The sequence below is a fragment of the Euphorbia lathyris genome, chromosome 8 (genome assembly GCF_963576675.1).
Source record: "Euphorbia lathyris chromosome 8, ddEupLath1.1, whole genome shotgun sequence".
Classification (NCBI taxonomy): Eukaryota; Viridiplantae; Streptophyta; class Magnoliopsida; order Malpighiales; family Euphorbiaceae; genus Euphorbia; species Euphorbia lathyris.
The window spans coordinates 64,201,006-64,218,098 of NC_088917.1; positions in this window are offsets into that span (position 1 = coordinate 64,201,006).

The window sequence follows — 17,093 nt, forward strand, 5'->3', positions numbered from 1 at the left end:
CTAATTGGGTGTCAAGCACCCTTATTTATACAAAAACCAAGCTCGGGGCATGATCGTAAACTAAAATTATCTAAACTTCGTTCACATAAAATGTAGAAATTGGGTTACATGACGTGTGGATGTCTCACACGTCGTGTTGACCTGTGCTTTTGGTTGATCGGGACAAAATCCCTACCTTCACACGCCGTTTGGTGTAGATTTGTGCTCGTGTTAATACATCCCACACACCGTGTGGAACGCTCAGACGTCGTATGGGGCGTATTTTGACTAGGGAACACTTGACTCAGTTGACTTCATTGACTGCCGAAATTCAGTCGATATTGTCCCATTCACACTCCACACGACATGTGGCAACCTGGAAGAGTAATTTCTTCCTATCACATGGCGTGTGGTGAGTTCTTTTTAGGTTTTTCGTGTGTCTCTTGCATCTTGCATGCGTTGCTTAAGCCTATAAAATATAAACATATAACATGAGATTACTTGATTTATTTATTTATTTTTATGTATAACAAAACGAGATTCAAAATTACTAAAATTAACTAAAAGTACATATTTTATTATTTCTCGTTAATTTATTGAAATATATGTGAAATTAAATATTAAACTTAATTATAACTTAAGAATAAACCGTGAATTATTTTAAAAGATAGGGATAAAAACGTCCATATCACAAACCAATTTGCTTAATTAGTTTGAACTTGTATTAGAATATAGAGTGGTTAGGAAAAAATAAAATTGTAATATTTGAAAATTTCAATTTACATCAAATCAGCTGCTGCTAATTAATATCTATAGTTTTTGTTATAGTTTATGTAAGGGAGTTGTTAAATACCGTCCTCTTTGTACTTATCACCGCCTCTTCTTAGACATTTTCGCCCTCTACATAATTTTGAACAAAAACTGAAAATCCTCTCTCTCCCGAGAAAGAAACTGAAATTCTAAAAAAATGGACCCGAGAACTCAGGAAATGGACGATTTCGAACACGATGTAACAAATTAACTCGAAAACTACTGAAATTAATGTTTTGGCGAAAAAATAGGATTTTTTTTCATGAATTTCCCATGGACGGGAGAAAATCCCGCATGTCCTTAGGCTAAGAGCATGCGGGCATTTCATCTGAAGACGTACCAGACGGATCATCAGTCATTTTCCTTTACCGTGTCCATCAGTCATGATTGTTGTTCGCATTTGTGATTTTAGAAAAAATTACAGAAAGAATTTCAGTTTTTGTTCAAAATTATGCAAAGAGCAAAAATGCCCAAATGGAAGCGGTGATAAATAAAAAGGGGCAATATTTAGCAATCCACTTCTGTAATTATATCTTGCACGTTCTCACTTACGTATCGAACATAATTTGGTAATGCTAACTACCTAAATCACATAGCATTGAATTAAGTTATGTAATTGACTATATAACTAATTGTGGGCGACTATATACCGCACTAAAATTCCGGTTCACCGCCCTGTATTGACCTTTTTACCCTTCTCATTATTTCAAATATAAGTTTTGAAAATTCCAAATCCTCTCAACTTATTTTCCATTCTTTAAAAAAACCGACCAAAAACGAGATGGCACGAAGAGGAGGCATCGGCAAAGGATACATGGGTATTACGGTAAGTATTTCCATAAAAAAAATTATCAAAATCGTGAGTAATCGGGCCGAAATTCGGGATTAAAATCCCAGAATTTGGCCTAGGCGGGCGACACGCTCCATCTCCACCTACGGTGGAACGCATGAACTATGCGTTCCACCGTAGGTGGAGATGGAGCGTGTCGAGCGATCCACCCTATGGTGGATCGCACGGCGCACGCGCTCCACCGTAAGGTGGAACGCGCGGTGCATGCGCTCCACCATGGGGTGGGTCGCTCGTCGTACGCATTCCACTTAAGGTGGAACGCGTACAACGCATGCGCTCCACCTTATGGTGGAGCGCATGCGCCACCCATTTGGCCTAAGGGCCAAACGTTTGCGGCGCACTGGTCGGCCCTAAGGCCGACTGGTGCGCCGCACCCATTTGGACCATAGGGCAGGTGGTGTAAACCACCCGCCCAGGCCAAAAAGGGGCAAATTTTGAATTTTTTTTTAAAAAATTGCACGGACCGGGCATAGGCAGACCCGAACGTATAGAAAAAAAAATTATGTTAAATTGAATATACCTTATAAATAAATAATATTACAGGATCAGGAGGGAGCTGACCCTAGACGCACGTCTTCACGTCCTGTTACTGCATCTGCTCGGCGGGACCGGGAGGAGCAGCAACGGTTCATGGCGGACGCCCGGAGGGCACATGCTGCACAGGCGGAGCGTGCTGAGGGACGGGATGAGGCGGCTGATATAGACATGGACGGGGATGCTTCTATGCATCGTCCTAGTGCTGATACTATCCCCATAGATCGTGGTGTTGTGATGAGGGGTCGAGACGGACGATTTTCTTCTACCGCAGCATCTTCTTCTGGTAAGAGAAATTAAAAAATGTGTTTATTTGTATTTGTGTTAATCGTGATTATTGAAAAATATACTAAAAAATTAATGTAAACCGTTTGCTGTAATTTCAGGTAGCAGCAAGCGATCGAGGAGTGTAGAGGATGACTGGGTTGTGAAGGACCCCGTCCCCGGGGGTCTATTTGATGGTGCTGTGATCCCGAGCTTTTTGGGACATATTGTATGTGCTATATGGGCCGGTCAGGATAGGGGCGTCCTTAGGTGTCATACCAGATCAGGGTATTGCACGAAGCTGAGATTATGGTACAGTGGTTCTTCCCGGACGATTCAGTCGCATATCGAGTCATCTGGCTTGTTCCATTTACCTGGTATTATGCACAGTCACATAGATGCTGCTCTGATCACGGCATTTGTAGAGCGGTGGCAGCCAGACACGTCATCATTTCACATGCCATTTGGCGAGATGACCATTTTGATGCATGATGTGTGGGAGATATTGCGCATCCCCGTAGATGGTGCCATGGTGACTGCTGATGCGACTATTGATGAGCTTAAGGAGTGCGTGATGGATTTGTTTGGGGTGACTCGGGTTCAGTTAGATGCCCGTCATTATGCTTCTGGTGGTATACGAGCCGCTTCCGTCATGGAGCACTGTAGAGGTGATCGGATTCCTGAGACCCAGGCTATAGCTTGGACGTGGCTGATGCTCGGTTCCACCTTGTTCGTAGACAAGAGTGGTGACCGCATCCGACCTTCTTGTCTGTTAGAGGTGCAGGACTCGGCGGCTGGAGCCGTTGGACTTTCTTGGGGATCAGCTGCACTAGCATATCTATACCGTCATCTTGGTATTGCTACCAGAGGAGATTGCGGGCAGATGACGGGTTGTATGACATTGCTCCAGTCCTGGATTTACGAGTATTTTCCTTACTTCAGGCCACATCGAGAGGCAGTTACAGTTGACCCGGATCTTCCTAGGGCTTCGTTGTGGCCATCTATATCGATGGAGAAGAGCGATGAGCGGCTGAGAGCATTTCGTGCCCGGCTTGATATGTTGACAGCAGATGAGGTATACTTGCTTTATAATTATAAATACTGTTCAATTAAAACAAATTTGTGTATTACTTGTATGTGTTAATGTAATTTTATACATCTGTAGGTCATGTGGATGCCGTATGGCCCTGATGCCATTACTGAGACCCCGAGGACTCTATATTCTGGATGGATACGGTATCGAGATGTGATCGAGCCGTACATGCCGGGGCGATGCCTTCGACAGCTTGGACATGTGCAGACCATTCCTAGACCGATATTGCAGCCTTCTAAGGCTGTTCGCCCGTGGACCAGTTTGAAGTATCGTGTAGAGGTGCCAGCTGTGATGGTGCAGGGTATTTGGGACTCTTTTCCCCAGTCGTCCGTCCTTATACTGTCTGTATTCACTCCAGCACATACTCCATCAGATTGTGAGGATCAGTACATGCATTGGTACACCCGTCACTCACACCCTCGTCTACTTCCGGAGATTGTTGCACCCGGACCGGCTGTTTATAATGTGAAATGATATTTACTGAAATGTGAAATGATATTAACCTTGTTTTTTGTTCCTTACTTTTTTACAGTGGGTTAGTCGATTATCTGGCTGGGGTGAAACTGTGTTGAATCACATGAGTCATCTGGACGAGGATGCTGCGATTGTATATAGGCAGTCGTTAGAGGAGATTATGGATGCTTGGCATTTGGCCAAGTGAGTTATGACTGTATTTTGAAGTATTTTAGTACTATTTTGACTGAATTTGGTGGATTGATATTTTAGTACTTTTTTGTGGTATGTTTTGTTATTATTGCAAATTTAAGAATACATTAGAACGACATAAACGGCATAAACTGTAAAAATACATTACAACGACATAAACTGAAAAAAGACATTACAACGACATAAACCGGAAAAAAAAAGACATTAGTCACTATCTTCTTCGTACACCTGAATGTTTGGTGAAGATGTCGCTGGTACACCTGACTGTATTGCAAGGTATATCTCTTTCTCCTCTGCAATATTCGTCTCATATTCCACAGGAAAAATGTTCCATGGAGCATTTCCTCTATTTCTTGGCCAAGCTCGTCCTGGCAGGTAATCGTTCTTTGAAGCGCTGATACTCTGTAGTACTCGAACCTCTAATTTATATCGATCCCAATTTTTCACGATCGAGTAAGGATAAGTTCGATGAACCTCATGAGAAATTTCAGACTCTGTCCATCTTAAAAAGATGATGGAGTTGAAAATTTTTTTAGGGATGATTCCCCTCTGATTATCACGCAATAGTCTGGCGAACATAGCTTTCCAGTCATCAATAGGCATAAACCACTTCAGAAATGTTTGAATATGACTAGGAATATTTCCTTCATTCAAATTGTTCAACCATTCCTCTAGAGCAAATTCAAAAGGCATGTAATACATATAACATAAGAACCACAGCATGTGTAGTGAGTATATTGGAAACTCACCAGCAGACGGAAGCTTGAAGCAAAACATAAATGGAAATTCAGGATGGAACATTGTTGGACTCACAAATGTCTCTCCATATACACGGATTGCGTAGTATTGGTAATCAAGCATCTTCGTCGTGCAATCAGACTTATTCAAAGTTGAAACTATGCTTTTCTCGGGAGGAAAATTAGGGAACTCGTTGGTAAAATCAGATGAAGCCATTTATGTTTGAGAGTTTTCGTTGATCGTAATGTAAAGAGTAAATGTGGATAACTGAAGTAGCAACATTGTTTAATTTTATAGATGGAGAATATAGCCGTTGGAATATAGACGTTGGAATATAGACGTTGGAATATAGCCGTTGGAATACCACATGTTCGAATATATTAATCAGAATTGATCAGAATTCACCTGTAACATTACAGAACCACACATAATTGACCAGAATTCACCTGTAACATTACAGAACCACACAAAATTCATCACAATTCACCTGTAACATTACAGAACCACACATAATTCATCACAATTCACCTGTAACATTACAGAACCACACATAATTGATCAAAATTCACCTGTAACATTACAGAACCACACAAAATTCATCACAATTCACCTGTAACATTACAGAACCACACAAAATTCATCACAATTCACCTGTAACATTACAGAACCACACATAATTGATCAGAATTCACCTGTAACATTACAGAACCATACATAATTCATCACAATTCACCTGTAACATTACAGAACCACACAAAATTCATCACAATTCACTTGTAACATTACAGAACCACACATAATTCATCACAATTCACCTGTAACATTACAGAACCACACATAATTCATCACAATTCACCTGTAACATTACAGAACCACACATAATTGATCAGAATTCACCTGTAACATTACAGAACCATACATAATTCATCAGAATTCACCTGTAACATTACAGAACCACACATAATTCATCAGAATTCACCTGTAACATTACAGAATATCAACCACTAATATCCCCTAAGTTGGGCCAATCTGGTCCACTGTGTCACCCTATCCTGATAGAAGCGCTCCCATCCTACAACGCTTTGGCCTCGGTGCACAAACCACCAGTGTACTATAGGGGGCACCGGAAAGTTAGGCGATAAATTTAAACGTATGTAGTGCTGGCAGTGATTCCCTAAATGAGCTATACAAATCTCACGTGATGGTCTTGTAGCAGTCGATGCGGCATACAATGGTAAGATAGTACCACACAACGCTAATGTGTCCCCACCTGAGAAGCCAAATAACATGATAGCAGAATTGTACATGGTAGCAACCGGCCACAAGTCATCCCAAACGATCATCCAATAATCCGGCGTACAACCTGCACCGTCCCAACTTACTCTACGAAGAGCTGCATCAACAGTATCAACAAACACTCTTTGATACAAACAACGGTTAGCAATTACTTCATTTCGAATGTGATGCCTAACTGTCTGCCACGCTTCTTCGTCACCAAAAATGTAAGTTGCTACCGTACGGAAACCACAATTTCCATCACCTACAACGTCGTAGTATGATTCGACGTATGGTTTAATTATGCCAACTATTTTATCGGAATGTACGAATTCAGAACCATGATACGTTTTTCCATCTGCATTCATGTATATTAGTGTAAAACAACTCTATATTGCAAAACAATTATAAAAAAAAGTTAGGTTTATCAGATATAATTTACCTGATGAGGCAGCATTATGTACCGAGGATGACGAGCTAATTCTGCCACTTCTACCACGACTCCTAGATGAACTAGTAGAACGAGCCCGTCCATGACGAGTTTCATTATATTCCCAAGAACTCGGCATACGTTTTGTGGATTTGCTCACCTTAGGTCGCCCCCGCACGTTAATTTTGACATCGGGTTCGGTGTACTGAGCTTGATCAGGGTGTAGTTGATCATGGATAAACATTGAAATATTACGCATTACGGATGGGTCGGCTTTAGAGACTTGGTCCACTAAGGACTTAAAATATCGCTGCTCCTTGTTCAGATCATTACGCCCGTCATTTTCATCAGTGTGACCATGATTGATTAAAAGTGTTCTCCAAAACACGTGAACACTCTCAGAACTGATCATTTGTTCCAGATCACAAGCTCTTTTCAGTTCACATGCACATGGTATCTGATGCGATGTTCTCAATACACAACCGCAACGCACGTACACTTCATGGCTCAACCCTCTCATACACTCTAACTCTTGATTCAACAACTGCAGACAATAATGAGAGACTTTGAATACAAGTTGGCTTAATGGGCGTCCGGTGAAAGTGACTACTTGACGAAGCCGCGACTGTTCAAGCATGTACCTGATACGAAGACAAAATTATTATTAGTTAGTGAAATGATACAACCCTAAATGCAAATTCCAAAATCGCAGTAGAAGAAATTGCAAATACCTTATATTGGTTGCTTGTGATTCAATCTGCTTGTGAACCTTCTGCCATACCGTGTCAAAGGACCCAGTTGCCGTATTGAGCCATTGCTTTAGACTAGCATGTTCGCTCTCCACTCGACAAGTAGTTGTGTTACCAAAATGTAGGAACTCCTTTGTCCAAGCAACAACAAACTTCTCCTTATGCACCAACCACGTCTCCTCAACATACGAGATAACTCCTTTGAAACTGCTCATCTTTTCCTTTATCATCATAAGATTGGTCTCGTACTCCTCAATGGTTAATGATTCTAATATTGTTCTCCATTTGCCATTCTTGAATTTAGAGGCAAGGCCTTTATCTCCAATGATTCTATACACATGATCTTCCACATCCTTATTTATATGCCAAGTGCATAGCAAGTGCGCTGCTTGTGGAAAAACTTCTTGTATCGGCTTTAATAACCCAAGCTCCCTGTCACTAACAACAACGGTCGGGTTAAGATCATCCCCAAGTAAAATCTTCAGCCTTTGCAAAATCCAACGATAGCTCCCTTCGGTCTCGTCTTTAACAATAGCATACGCTATCTTGAAGTTATTATTGCATGGCGTCATCCCAACAATCTCAACAAACGGCATTTTGTACTTGTTTGTTTTGTACGTTGAATCAATGCCGATGTACCAGTGGTAAGTCCTGAACATATCAACTGACTCTGGATGTGCCATGAACACATGCGTTATCACACCTGAATCAGCCTGTGTGTAATTGACATATTTCTCCACAGCAATATGGTAGAATTGACTAGCCAGGTCTCTACCTTCAAACGCGTCCCTCCTCATTTTGTCCCTGTAATTATATATGTGTTTAATTACTGAGTTGTCCTTTGGGTGTTTTTCTTTAACTGCTGCTAAAATAGCACAAGGCTTTGCTTGAGCTGAAGACATATCACGCACAATTTGTTTAGATGCGATACTGAGTCCGCTCATTTTCCGACTTCCCTCTGGATACATACGCATTGTATGGTTATGCATTCCAGTTAACCCAGCCTTAGCCTTTATCCCCCATCCCGAAAGGTCTGCATGTTGATAGGCTTTAATCTGAAATTTACAGCGGCACGCTTTAGTTTTACTTTTCCTAATTGCAGGATCTTCATCATTTTTCACAACACCTCTATATCGTTCACCCCGTGAACAGCGCAACAACTTCTGTTTTCCCCCATTTTTGTGCGAAGATATTACAAGCTCAAACCCATTCTGAATAGCTATCTTTTTTTCCCAATCAATAGCATCCTGACTGGAGGGAAAAACGGTATCCGTTATAAAACGCGAACTATAATCAATGTTATCGGGGTTCCAATCTTCTATCGGTACCTGAATATACGAAAAATTTACATTAAAATTACAAAAAAATACTTCGGGGCTATTTCTCCCGTTCGAAATTAATTCGGGGCAATTTCTGCCCATTTTTGCCTGAACGGGCAGCGCGTACTGCCCGTTCCATAGGTGAAACGGGTGGCGCGTACCATCCGTTCCATGGGTGGAGCGGGTGGCGCGTACCACCCGTTCCATGGGTGGAGCGGGTGGCGATTACCACCCGTTCCTTAGGCCGAACGGGTAGTTCATCCGTTCGGCCTAAGGAACGGGTGGTATTCGCCACCCGCCCAGGCAAAAATCGAATAAAAAAAAATAAAAAAATGCTAAATAACGTTTTTAATTCTCGTAATATTACCTCGTGTTCGAACTCATTGTCTTCGGGAATGTTTTGATCCATTTTTTTCAAATCCGGGATTTGTGCTCGGGAGAGAAAACTAGAGAGAGTTTTGAAGGTTTTAGGGGAAAAAAAGTGGCAAGGGTATAATGGTCAAAACAGTGCGGTGAACCGGAAATTAGGGGCGGTATTTAGCAATACCCTAACTAGGCTGATCATAATTATGTTTGATGTACATTACATTAAAGGCAATTGTACCATTTTGCATTATATGGTTCCAAAATTTCAATTTAAAATCGGATTGATAAGCCAAAATTGAAAAGCAAAAGTTGAAAATTTTCGATTAATTTCAGTTCTATTTTTTTTTTTTATTATAAAGATGCTCAATCATTTCATTAGATGATAAAATATAAGTACATCATGAAAATAGCAAGAGATAAAACCTTACATAAGTACAGGCTAATGCCTAATACAATATCCATAAAAGAAATATAAGGACTACAAAGAGCAAAAATAACCTTAAAAGGTACAACTAAAACAGTAAGACGACAAAACTCATACTTCTCCCGAATCCAACTCCACATGATAGCCACTGCAAACCAATCCTCATCATTTAGTTTCTTCCGACTAACTGGACTACCTGGAACTGAGTCCTTTTTACTAGTGCAACCCCGTAGATTTGTATATCTACGTATAAAATAACATGTTTCCGCTCTTGCTAAATCTGAAAAAAGCGTAAACGACAGAAATATAGCTAACAGATTCGAATCAGATGGAGAAAATCCGATGAAATGTATGGGTTTTCAACTGAAAACAAAAGAAAAACACTAACAAGCTAAAAAAACAGAAATACAACCATATATGGGAGGAGGAAGAAGGAAGACAAGCTTCTGTCTCCCTCCTCCGACTAGATCTGGTTACTTTGTTCTAGCTTAACGTTGTAAAAATCAAGTTTGGAAAAGGAGAAAAATGAAATGGAAGAAAGAAGAAAGCAGAGAGCAAAGGAGGAGGAGGTGGGCGGCGGCGGCAAGAATAGAAGGAAGACCTAGAGAGAAGGCAGATCTTCTCTCTAGGTGGGCGGTTTGGTAATTTCAGTTCTATTAAAGTCCATTTATAAAATCAATACATCATACTATTTAGGCTTAATATATCAGTTGGTCCTTAAATTTGTTCAAAAAGTTTGATTGGCCTCCTGAATTTATATAGTATCTCATTAATCTCTTAAACTTGTTTAAAATGTAATTATTAAGTCCCTAGATCCATAAAAACGCATTAAAATGTGCAAAACAGATTTAATTTATTTTAAAGACTTAGAATCACGAATTAAGTCTTTATTTTTGAAGTTTTGAATTTTTTTAAAGATTTAGATCACTGTAAGCAAGTTCATGTGACCAAATATGTCATATTAAACAAATTAATGTCGTCAATAGATTATTTTAAACAAATTGAAGAGATTAACGAGATATCATATAAGTTCATATATAAGTTCATGAGACCAATCAAATTTTTTAAATAAATTTAAAGGGCTTTTAATATATTAAACCGACTATTTATCTATTTAAACTTTCCAATAACGTATTATGAGCTTAAAAAATTACCAAGAAAATCAAAACATGCAGAATTTCATAGAAAGTAGAAAAGTAAAGAGTTGAAAATAGAAAAGTCAAATGGTATTTCTTAAGCTTAGATAAGAGTGGTAATTGCAGAGAACAAGGACAAAGAACCCACATGTAATGTTGTATAGAAAAGTTTTCAATTCTCTTTAAATAAGGTATAAGGTGTACCATGACTAATCAAGAGTACCTAATCTAAAATGGGCAAATTATAAATCTAGCCCAACTAAAAGGGTCAATTTATATATCTAATCCACTTTGTTTCCATCTTACCAAATTAGACATTTTTATCCATTTTGGACAAAATTATCCTTAGTTCTATTCGATCGATCAATCCAACTGCTCCTGCTCCAACTTCTTCTTCTTCTTCTTCTTCGGTTCATCTTCTTCAATTTCTGATACCAATCGTTAGCGATTTTTGAGATTATTGAAGTATTATATTCAATTTCCCGTAGAAATTGTATGCTTTTAGCTTATACGCATGCTTTTCTCGCTGGTCTTGCCTCTTTGTTCATTTGTAATTGTATCGTTTCAATTTCCTCTATTTTCCTCCATTTTCCTCCAACGTTGTCGCATTTGTGACGAATTTTATCACATTTCGTCACAAATACGACAACAGTTATCGCATTTTGTCACAAATGCGATAACTCTTATCGCAGTTGTGATAAATCCGTCACAAATGCGACATCGCAGCAGTTCAATTGTTAGATTTTTTCTTTCTTTCTCATTTTTTGAGATTTCCATCCTAATCCTCTTCCGCAGACACTAATTCTTCAAAGGTTCAACGAAACATAATCTCTTCTCTCTATAAACCACCGTCTTTTCGTTGGTTTGGGATGGCGAAGAAGACGTTGAGAGTCTGAGGAAAAAGGTGAATTGAAATAAAGGTGTTTTTATACAAAGTGGATGAAAGTGTAATTTGGTGAGATGAAAGTAAAGTGGATCAAATATGTTAATGGACCCCTTCAAATGGACTAGATTAGTAATTAACCCAAATAAAATTGGATAATTTTATTTCTAACCTAAGCAATTAAGAGCAATTTTACTCTTAATATTGGCAGATTGAGTCTATTTTAGACATCATTGAAAAATACATATTTTATTCTCGTATTCTGCATCAGTTGCATATTAGTTGGTTTTTATTTATTTTTTTGTTTTTATAATTTCATAATAGAATTAGAGATTAATTTTTTTAAATTTGAAAAAATATTTTGATTTTTTCCCAGCTTGTGTAGAATACAATATCATTTTTTTCCACATGGTATATACATATATTACTGATCTATTACTGATAGGTGATAAAACGATGTACGCATACGGTGGAGATGACAAGATTCATTACTGAAAGAACACAGTTTGAAGAATTATTTCTAAAATTGATAACTTTTCAACCTTGGGGATAAACTTGCTATTGGTTGCCATCTTTAGGGATAAAAATTGTACCATTTTATGCGTTAAGAGATAAAATTCCTCTTGACCGTCAACTATAAGAATATTTTTGCATTATATCCCATTAAGTAGTGAATCGTAAATAATTATATATATAGGAAAATATTATACAACAATAAATCTTATTTAAACAATAGTTCCTATTTTATCACTACTTCCTTTAAACTCCTTCTCAAGCTGAATAGAGTTTGAACAAACTGTCAGCTTGTCCAGAGAAACTAAGAATGGTTTCCATGTTCTCCTATTTTATCACTACTTCCTTCACACTCCTATTTTATCACTAGACTATCCCCATGATTCAAGACGAGCTTTCAAATGGATGGTATGAAGTTAATAACCTACACAAAATAGGATTTGTATGGAATACAAATTCCTTTGACAACAAGACATCTACAACACGTTTGATCTGTATGTTCAGGGACGGATGTAGGGGGAAGGGGAGGGGGTCAAAGGGGCATCCCCCCTCATCCCATTAAAAAAACAAAAAAAAAAATTTAAATCCAAAAATAAGGGTTAAACTGTAAAAATACCCCTAATGTTTTGGGTCAGGAGCAATTTTATCCCTAATGTTGGAAGCCAAGAGCAATTTTACCCCTAACGTTGATAAATTGTGTCAATTTGAGAAATATTTCATCAAACTGTCTTCTCAGTCATGAATAATAGTGTCTGAAATTGATCCAATTTATCAACGTTAGAAGTAAAATTGGTGCAAAATTACAAAATTGATATGCAATTAGTGCAAAAAAAAAAAAAAATGACTGTCTTTTATAATAGTGTCTGAAATTGATCCAATTTATCAACGTTAGAGATAAAATTGCTTTTGGCTACAAACATTAGGGGTAAAATTGCACCATTTTAGATGTTAGGGGTAAAATTGCACCTGACCCAAAACGTTAGGGATATTTGATGCGTAACAACCCGAGAATCCCAGAAATGGATGATTACGAGTCGAAAACATTATAATTTACGTTTTTATAAAAAAAAATCATGAAAATAATACATGACAATTGAACGATTTTTCATTTTTCGTCACAAAAAATTGAACAATTTTGCATTTTTTGACATAAAAAATTGAACAATTTTACTTTTTTTGTCTAAAAATTTTTTACTTAGAATTTTGCCCCCCGCTCCCTCAAATCCTGGATTCGCCATTGTGTATGTTCAATGCCAAAGGATTCCTACTATGTGTAGAATTCAGATCGTGTATTATATTAGGATTTGTTCTGTTGTAATATAAATAGTGTGAGAGAAAGGTTTAAACCTTAAAATACCAGGAGTAATGTCTTTCTTCTTCCTCTAATTCCATGGTGATAAGCTCCTTGTTGATTATGTGATATGGTGAGAATGTTGAATAATGGAGATATATAGAGAGATGTATAGAGATATAATGAATTTCTTTGATTATGGTTAGGCATAAACGACTTTCAGGGGCGTATACAGGGGGGCCTGGGGGTGCCCGGGCTCCTCCGGCCGCCGAAATCACCATGGTCACGAATAGTTTCGGCCCCCTAAATATTAGTTTATATACACTCTGTGTAGTAATATTTCATTGTTTAAAAGTAGATGAGATGGTTAAAACACTTGTTTCCTTTTAAAAGGTCCTAGGTTCAATTCCCTCTAACCTCAATTTATTTTAGAAAGTGTTTATTTATAGGGTAAATTCCAAAAAAAACCCATGTGGTTTCACCGATTTCCAAATAAACCCATGTGGTTTGTTTTTACCAAAAAAAAGGAGCGTGGTTTACACCGTTACCCGAAAAACGAAAAATGGGTTAACAGTGTTAAAAATGCTGACGTGGCAAAGGGTAAAGTTGGAAAAACGATTTTTTTTTATTTTTCTTTTTTCTTTCTTCTTCTTCTTCCTCCTCCTCCTCCTCCTCCTCCTCCTCCTCCTCTTCTTCTTCTTCTTCCCCTCTCTCTCACTCTTCCCTTTTTCTTCCTCTCTCTCTTCCCTTCTTCTTCTTTTTTTGTTTCGATTTCAGATTTCCAAAATCGGAAATCTGAAAATTCCAGATTTCTGGAAATTTTCAGAAATCTGGAAATTCCCAGATTTCCGATTTTGGAAATCTGAAATTTCCAGATTTCTGGAATTCCAGAAATCTGGAAATTCCAAATTTCCAGAATCGGAAATCTGGGAATTTCCAGATTCCTGGAAATTCCAGATTCCTGGAAATTCCAGATTTCCAAAATCGGAAATATGGGAATTTCCAGATTCCTGGTAATTTCCAGGAATCTGGAAATTTCTAGATTTCCGATTTTGAAAATCTGGAATTTCAAGATTTCTGGAATTCCAGAAATCTGGAAATTTCAGATTTCCGAAATCTGAGATTTCCGATTAAAAAAAAGAAGAAAAAGAGGAAGGAGAAGAGAGAGAAGAAGAAGAAGAGAAGAAGAAGAAGGAGGAGGAGGAGGAAGGAAAGAAGGATTGAAGGAAGAAGAAGAAGAAAAGAAAGAAAGAAGAAGAAAAAGAAGAAGGAAAGAAAAAAAGAGAAAATTTAAAAAATTTAAAAAATTCGGAATTTCCAATTTTACCCCTCATTTTTAACACTGTTAACCCATTTTTCGTTTTTCGGGTAACGGCGTAAACCACGCTCCTTTTTTTGGTAAAAACAAACCACAGGGGTTTATTTGGAAATCGGTGAAACCACAGGGGTTTTTTTGAAATTTACCCTTATTTAAATTTTATTTTTCAATAATTATAAAACTATGTTACCATTATTAATTTATTTATTTTCATAACACTTTTGAACTCATTTTTATTATGTCTTTTCCATTAAAAAAATTAATTTCTTATTTTTGAGACTCAAACAACTTAATTTCTAAATTAAATTTTAAAATTTTAAGATTTTAAAACTAAAAATGTAAAAATGTTATAATTTTTTTTTAGAAACTAGTATTGAACTAATAAAAAAAATTTAAATATATCTCATTACGTGTTTGGCTTGTCCAAAATTCAAAATTTTAATATTTTAGACCTATTAGGTACTACATAAAACCAAATTTCTAATTTTTTTAGGCCTATTAGGCATTTCTAAATCCAAATTTCTAATTTTTTTTGCTTGTTAGGCCTCTCTAAATCCCAATTTCTAATATATATTTTTGACTTGTTAAGCCTTTTAAATCCAAATTTTTAATTTTTTTGGCCTGTTAGGCCTCCATAAATCCAAATTTCTAATTTTTTTTTCCTCTTAGGTCTCCTTAAAATTGGTTCTTAACCATTCAAATTATAACACGCATATATAAAAAAAATTAAGCAAGTTCGAATTAGTTAAAAAAAAAATTCTCGAACGCAGTGTAAAATCGGCCCCCCAACCGACTAATCCTGTATTCGCCACTGACGACTTTTATTTATAGTGGTAGATACAAGAGTTAGTGTAGGACTAGGATAAACAATAAGTGTTATGGAAAATTATAAACACTAACTAAATAAGAATATAATTAAGAGATAATGTGTAACATTTTCCTTAACACTCCCTCAAGCCGATGGCAAGCATGAACAAAAAGGTGAGAGCAGAGGATAGCGAAGCGAGTAGTAGCAAGGATTTGGTGAGAATGTCTACAACTTGATCATCAGTTGGAATGAAGCAGACGTTGAAGAACCCATTTTGAACTTGTTCACGAACAAAATGATAATCAAGCTCAATATGTTTTGTTCGAGCATAAAATACATGATTTGAAGTGAGATAGATTGTCCCAATGTTATCACACCAAAGCTGAACATGTGTAGGGAGTTGAAATCCCAAGTCCAAGAGAAAATATATGAACCAAAGGAGCTCAGCTGTGACATTAGCAACAACTTTATATTCACTTTTAGTGGAGGATCAAGCAATTATTGGTTGTTTACGAGTCTGCTAAGAGATAATGCTTGAGCTAAGATAGACATAGAATGCACCTGTTGATCTTCTATCATCAGGGCACCCACCCCAAATCGCTGTCAGAGTTAGTTGACATGACTATTTCAAAATCAAATGTACCTTGAATGTAGCAAAGAACCCATTTGGCAGTCTTTCAATGCTCACCAATGGGATAGTAAAGAAATTGATACAACTTGTTGACTGCAAATGCAATATCAAGATGAGTGAATGTTATTGAAGTGCTCCCACAATGCTTTTTTATTTATCACCGGAAGACAAGTTGGTGTCGAGATCTTTGGAGAGAGTTGGTGTAGTAGCTATTAGCTTTTATGTGGGTTTAGAGCCAATCATCTTAACCCTATCAAGAATGTCAACCACATACTTGGTTTGACACATATAAATGCCATCCTTCTCATACTGAATCTCAATTCCCATAAAATATTATGCCTTGCGGAGATAGTGAATGGGGAATTATAGTTCAATGGCTGCAATGGTGCTGGTAATGTGTGATGGAATATTGCATATGATGATGATATCATCTATAAAACACAGTATGTAGGTCTTCTCAGTTTCCGTACGCCTAATGAATAGAGTTGTCAGCCTGTGACTTCTTAAAACCAAGTGAGAGTAAGAACATGTGGAGACGAGTAAACCGTTTATGTGGTGTCTGTTTTAATCCATAAAGACTTTTTTAAAAGACAGACATGTTTCGATTTGTCATTATCTTTGAACCCTTGTGGTTGTTCCATATAAAATAGTCTTTGACAAGTTTCCATGTAGAAACGTATTGAAGACATCAAGTTGATTAGTAAACCATCCATGAGTTGCTGCAATGGCAAAAACTAATCTGATAGTTTTAGCTTTGACCATAGGACTAAACGTCTCTTTGTAGTCGATGTCTGCTTGCTGAGTGAATCCTCATGCCACCAGGTGAGCCTTATGTCTATCAACGATTCCATCTAACTTCTTCTTTGTGCGAAATAACCATCGAGAAATAATGACATGTTGATGTCGGGTACGAGGAACTAGTTTCCAGATGCCATTATCAAGAAATGCTTGAATCTCTTTAGACATTGCCTTGCACCATTTTGGGGGGTTTTTTGGTCTCGTTAAAAAAAATGGAA